We start from the raw sequence: 7,168 nt of genomic DNA on the forward strand, positions 1-7,168 counted from the left end.
TGAATTGATAAAAACAACATTAAAGATCAATTACAAAAGCAACATTTTTCCTTATTGGCAAATTTACCAGCTAGGTAGACAACGCCCATTTGCAGGCCCTGCCCTGGGGTAAGAGCGATGGAAAAGAAGATAAAATTTTTAATCAACTCCATGCCAGTTATCGTTAATGTTTGTATGTTTATGCATCTCTCAACTACTGATCCTCACACTAATTTTCTTTGGGATTATTGTGGGAATATAAAATATACAAACTGCAGCGCCTTCCAGAGTCATCTGAACCAGGTTATGGACCCACTGGTGACCAACGTCTATCCCAGTGGATACAATGTATCATCTATTTTTGTGGAGGACAACATAATTTGTTCACTTTATGGGCTTGTCCAATGCACATCTACGGTGAAATCAAGGCTGCTTTAGGGATGCCATAACGTTGAACCTGGATTTATTGAACTGGACGACTGCTTCTTACGTTACGACAATTTTCAGTTTTATTCCGATGAAATTGAGACTGGACCAGTGAATGTTCTTTGCGGCCCTACGGACAATAGTCAACCACAACTATCCCCATTAGATGTTAGAATCATGTTGTTCAATATTATCGTGAAAGCTACACAGAATCCAACAATTTTTGTTGCAGATTCATGTTAGAACATTAATCATGCCTGACCGTATGACGGGGATAGTCGGCGTAGAGCGGCTATAGTCGGCAGATTTAGGTAGATAATAAATAGCAGTAAGTGAATAGCTGTAGTGAATTTTGTATAAATATATGTGCGTTGCAATGTAATGAATAAGCTCTTTTCGTGAGTCTTCCAGTTCCTGTTATGGTATCAGAGCCGAGGGTTTCCGCTTAGTGTGTGTGGAAATATCGCTGTGTGTTACAGAGGAGTCGAGCATTGAGAGTGTGAGAGCCCGTTGTGCGTGTGGCTGCGTGTGGTGGAGCTGTGTGCTCATCAAGTTGGGAGTTGTGAATAGTGGTGGATTGTGTGCCACCTAGGAGTGTGTTTGTCCTGTTGTTGCAGCTACCATCGTGAACTAAAGGGCAGAGATCTGTGAGGCTGGAAGCAGATGTGCAGATCCGTTCAAAGCTGCGGACTCGGTGAAAGCTGACAGTGGAAAGTCTGTTGCAAAGTCTATTTCGGTGTTGCGTGTTGCCTGTGATGAACTGAAGACAGGTTACACATTGAAGACTGAAGGTGAAGCTGCTTATTTGCTATGTAGAAGCTGCTTGTTTTGTTGTGTAGAAGGTGCTCGTCGACAAGCATTTGGAGGACGTTGCATTGCTAGTGGGCTAAGTGTGGATTTGTTGTCTACGTATGTGAAAGACCCTATGGTGGAGCCTGGAGGGCCGAGGTGAGCCAAGGAAGAGCGTACAGGGGCACCGAGGGTTGTAGATGTCGTGAACAACTATTGTTGTTGAAGGACTGTGTGTGAGAAGAAAATATTTTGTGTCCAGATTTGTGGTTAGAACCACTGTCCAATTACGGGTGACCTATCCCTATTTTTTTAACCGCGGTTGTGTGTTTGTGGCTTCATATCTATTGGGGGTGAAGCCTTTTTTCTCTAATCTAGTTATAGTAGATCCATAGTTGGTTGAGTGTCACAATCAGTCTTGAAGTTCTGTGGAAATGTTTTACTGATACTCATAAATTAGGTAAGGGCAATGCTTCTGTGAATGCTAGTGTCCTGAAAAAAGGTAGTGAGTTGAATTAAAACAATATTGAACATGCTCCTGTGGTGTGTGCCTTGTGTGAGATAGTTGATATGTCTATCTTTTTAGATTTTTTTGACAATGATCCTTTCGATGATCATTTTCTCAGGAACCCATTTGGGTTTGGCAGTATTTTTGAGTTCATTGACAAACAGTGTCATGTTGAAGATCATGTTGTTGAAGAAATCACTCATGTTGTTGAAGAAATCACTTAGAGTATAACTTGCCCAATTGTTAGAAGTTTTAGTGGATCAGCTTTCAAGATGACTGCGATTGTGGAGGATACTACCATGCATGTTGTTCTGAGGCCACTCATGTTAAAAAATGACTGCATTTTGGTGGCTCGTTTGCTGGTTCCTCATGGAAAATGGGGAGAACTTGAATTAGATTACTTTGTTCGGGGTCTTGCATTACATCCTAATCCAGAAAGTTTGCTGATGTTAAGTACATAAGCAAGGAGCAAAGGAATTTCATAAGGAAACCCAGAAAAGTGAAGATGAAACTGCACCAGCAAAGGAAAATGAACGAGCATGGACCCTTTAATAAGAAGGAAAAAATGAAATGTTTTGTTGTAAGCCTAGCTGAGACTTAGACCAACAGGCAAGTTAAATTTTAGGTCATCGTGATTAAGGGGAGGTGTTAGAACATTAATGACGCCTGACCGTATGACAGGGATAGTCGGCGTAGAACGGCTATAATCGGTGTAGAGCGGCTATAATCGGCTGATTTAGGTCGATAATAAATAACAGTAAATGAATACCTGTAGTGAATTTTGTATAAATATATGTGCTTTGCAATGTAATGAATAAGCTCTTTTCATGAGTCTTCGAGAACCTGTTAATTCAGTCTCTGGACCTTCTAGTTTAACGGAGATTGCCTACACTATGGCATAGTGTTGGAAAGATCTATTTTCAGCAAACTGCGGATTGTGTCTAACTTATGCCGTGGCAAATATATTGTCATGCCCAACTGGAACTCTGGGAGCACGATCAGGCTTGAGGAGTTGCTTTTTGAGTTTAATGCGATTGTAATATGAAATTAATTTGATTATAGATTCAGGAATATTTTAAAATTTTGATTTTAGAAACTTGAAATTAATTTGATTATAGATTCAGAATATTTTAAAATTTTGATTTTGGAATATTTTGAAAATTTTATATTTAGTTTAATCTAATGGTAAAGATGAAATTAATTTAATTATAGATTCAGGAATATTTTAAAATGTTGATTTTGGAATATTTTGAAAATTTTACATTCAGTTTTTTTAATATTAGGAAACCAATTTATTTGTCAAATCGACAGTAGGAATAGCCATTATTGGTGTTATGGGCTAATGCAGGTTGACTCATCACTGTTATTCAAGGAAAACCAATACTACTTAGAATTACCTATAGGTAATAAGTAAAAGAACAAACTCTCATTCTTTAAAGTGGTTAGGTTTTGGATGATTAATCTATTTCCTTAAATCCAATGAAAATGACTCTTAACCAAACACAGCTGATTTTAGAACATGTAAATTTTAAGTTTAATTATTTTTCATTAAATATTTCCAAAATCCATCCTAAAAAAATTCAAAAAAAAAAAAAATTATTTTAGTGAATTAAACTATAGCGAATTTGCTAATAAATTTTTTCCCCTGTAAATTTTATGCAAAAAGCAGAAGATATAAGGTGTTGGGGATAGCTTTGGTCTTACTAGCCGCTACCGTTGGATTAATTGCATCCATAAAGATATGGAAGTGGAATTTTTTCCTCTCATTTGAAAGGTTGGGAACAGAATTCTGGAACCAGAGGTCTTTAAGTTGCTACATCATTTAATGTCCCGCGTGGTGTCCATGCTGACAAGTAAGAAAGAACAACTTTCTTCCCCAACAAGGCCTGCTTTCATAGATCTGGATTGTGCGGATGCAGGTCCTGACCAGGTTAGACGTCCTCCGGCTCCTGAGACAACATTAAGAGGTAACCAGTCGTCAGAATCTACGACACATTTCGATATCGTTTTGGCATCCATTGATCCTTCATCAGGCATTCTCGAGCCGAGGTGAAGAACGTCTTTTGGTAATTCCTAAAGAAAAGTAAGATTTTGATAAAATCTTCCACAAATTTAATCTATTTTCACCTTTCAGAAAATAATTTAAACACTCTTATGTTTAATTTTTTGAAATAAAAAATGATTATATATATATATATATAAATGAAAAATGACAAAATTGTGAGCTTAGTAAACAACTCCCAAATTAATATGTTTTTGACACAATGAATTGTAGATATAGATTCTAACAATATTATTTGTGTAAACTCATATTATTATATTATCTATCAATTATTTGGTTGATCTTAAACTTGCTATTCTCCAAATTTAAAATAACTAGCAATAACACCATATGTTGCAAAGGAAAGGTCGCAATAACATCAGTAATTAATGTTTTTTTCACAATTGTTGAAAGACAAAAAAATGTCAAGAGAAGGCAAGGACCATGCTATAAAAAGTGCTCTTACTATTGACCTGACTTTGTATTGTTTTCTTTATGATCCTTGAAACTATTCAAAAGATCAGATTGCTCTTTACCACTAATCTCCTTGGTGTCTGCCACGTTTTTGTTTTAATCCAACAAATTCTACTCAAGAAAATCTAACCCTTGTCATGCATTTGTTGAAAATAATTAATATTATTTTGTATTAATGGAGAAATGGTTACACAAGTTGTAACGTATCTCCTTAGTTTAGGATTTGTTCCTAGAGTTTCGGAGTTTGGTTGCAACTTCCTGAGTTTTAGTAATATACTTAATGATGTAATTGCTCATTTGATGTAGTAGAGTGTACTGAGAGATTTCTCTTTGTATGAGCGCAGTCTCCAGGTGCAGTACTCACCTGTGAGCTGTAACTCCTTCTTTTTAATTCAAATCTGATTTTTATTTGCATTTAAAAATAATGTAGAGATCACTCAACAACTTTTAAACCATTTTATCTTGAAAATCAAGCATGTGTGATCCATAAGCACCACATTTTGAAAATTAAGCACATGTGATCCATAAGCACCACACTGAAAATACTGCATTTACATCAAAATACCACACCTCACTTTGGTTTTAAAATAATGGCCCCAAAATTTATATAACCTACTCTATCTGAGTGGTGAGTGGTAAAAACATGCAAGAGTTATGTAACCTTACTTCATGAATATGCAATGTGGTGCATTTTAGGGTTCACAAGATATTAGAGTGAATATCAAGTCCAACACACTTAATCTAAACTCATAATATATAAAAGGTCTCTCTAAAGATTTGCATTCATCACTAATTGAGAAGACACTCCAAATGCACAAAATATCGAGAGAAGCTCCAATACCAATCTCTTTTGCCAATCAACCTAAACAAAATTTTCCTTTTCTAAAATAAAAAGGACAAAATGTCAACCTTTAAAGAAATTTCTCAAAAAAAAGATAAACAAAAATACATCTGCAAATCATGAAATAATTGACTTCCAACTAGTGTGAAGAGATTGATCATTTTTTATGTGCCCATGGCTAATTGAACTTGTGGCAACAAGCTCTGAGTCCTCGGCGATACAAAATTTGGCTTCCCATTAGGAGATGTCGGAATTGATCCCGGCAATAATTAATACATTTCATAAGAATTACAAACAACAAAACCCTATGATTAAGAATGGAGTACTAATACTTGAATTGCAAATATAACACTATATTTCAATCGATTAAGTGAAGTGTAACAATATTTTTTTTGCACTAGGCGTTCCCTTTTTATACAGGGTATTACAAGCCAAAAATATGAAAGGAAAGTTTGCCCTATCTCGGCCAACTGTCTCAAGGATAAAAAAGTAACTGGGTACAATCAACATTTAACTTAGTTGGCATTTCCATACTATTTCACTTGAAATCTACGAATCAAAGACAATTCGCTTAGCTTCTAGATTTATGAGCTTAACAAGTATCGAACCAACTACTCAAACAACCAACAACCTAGTGATGGCTTTGTAAACCATCGAGGCTCCCTGCTGCATTGAAATTTGCTCTCATATATTATTGATAATAAATAACTTACATTAATAATAGATAATCTATATAATAGGTAAAGTATATATAATTTTCTAGATTTAGCAGTCAAATGATTGCTTGGAGGTGGACTCCTTGTGTTCTTATACACTAATTTGGTGTGTGAATTAGCACTGACTTTAAAATTAGATAATAATAATAATAATAATAATAGACATATAAATAATAGAAAATAATGTTTTGACCCCATTTACTAATGTAATTATAATAGTATTTAATAAATAAAATTAAAAAAAACAATAATTAATAATTAACTTATTAATTAATTATATATATATAATTAATTTATATCAAGATATTTATTTTACTACTAATATTATAATAATAATAATAATTAATTAACTTCTAAATAATAGAAAATAATATTTTTAACCATATTTATTAATATAATTGTAATAATATTTAATAAATAAAATAAAAAACAATAATTAATAATATTTTATATATAAGAGAAATTTATATCAAAATATCTATCTCACCACCGAGAGGTCAGCATCTCAATCTAATCACTAAGATGATTCGATTATTTTATTGAGAAAACTGAAAATAAAAAATATATGTAGAGTTTAGACTTCTGTGATCCATATCAAGTTTACAAAAAATTCTTCCGCGAGCATGAAACATCAAACATCATTTGTCGACGCTTTTCGAACCAACAAATTAAAAACACATCGACAAATGAAAAAAATATATGTGTTTTGAAATATAAGAGAATATTTTGATAGTACCTGTGCAACGTACTTCGTCCAGGTCCACGTGAATTTTCGTCTGGAGCCATTGGAGCCACTCGCCAAGTTTGGAATCTCAATTACACATTTTTTAAGTTTTTTCACCCGTGGATAATAGAGTCAAAGTCCATCCCGTGTATGGCCAGTTGCGAAGTTGCAATTCCAAGACCATGGACCGTGTAATTGAACAATGTTTTTCATTTACTAATAAAACCGACCAGTGTTTTCAAATCCCAATACAGCGTGCGTGTGTTGATGTCGCCTCGTCTCAGGAAGATGGAAATGCTCTAACTTTGCCAGGCGATTAAGGAAGAGCATTGAGCTCCTACATCAGCAGGGAGCCAGGAAAGTAATAGAAAAATTTTGGTAAGATTTTGATAAGTTATCTATTTTTAAGATTTAAATATCAAACTATTTTGAGAAATTTAGATTAAGGTTATTTAAAATGCAGATGTCAAACAATTTTGATAATACTAAATTTATTTCATTGCAGGAAAAAAAGCCAGATTCCATCTACTTTTTGCCTTCTGGCACCTTGGTAGACAACGCCCATTTGCAGGCCGTGCCCTGCCCTAGGAGCGATGGCAAGGAAGATAAAAGCTTTCATCAACACCATGTCACTTATCGTTAATGTTTGTATATTTATGCGTCTCTCAGC

This window comes from Pinus tabuliformis, chromosome 1_2 (assembly GCF_031772625.1).
Source record: "Pinus tabuliformis cultivar Carrire ecotype Pingquan chromosome 1_2, CPIR1, whole genome shotgun sequence".
NCBI lineage: Eukaryota > Viridiplantae > Streptophyta > Pinopsida > Pinales > Pinaceae > Pinus > Pinus tabuliformis.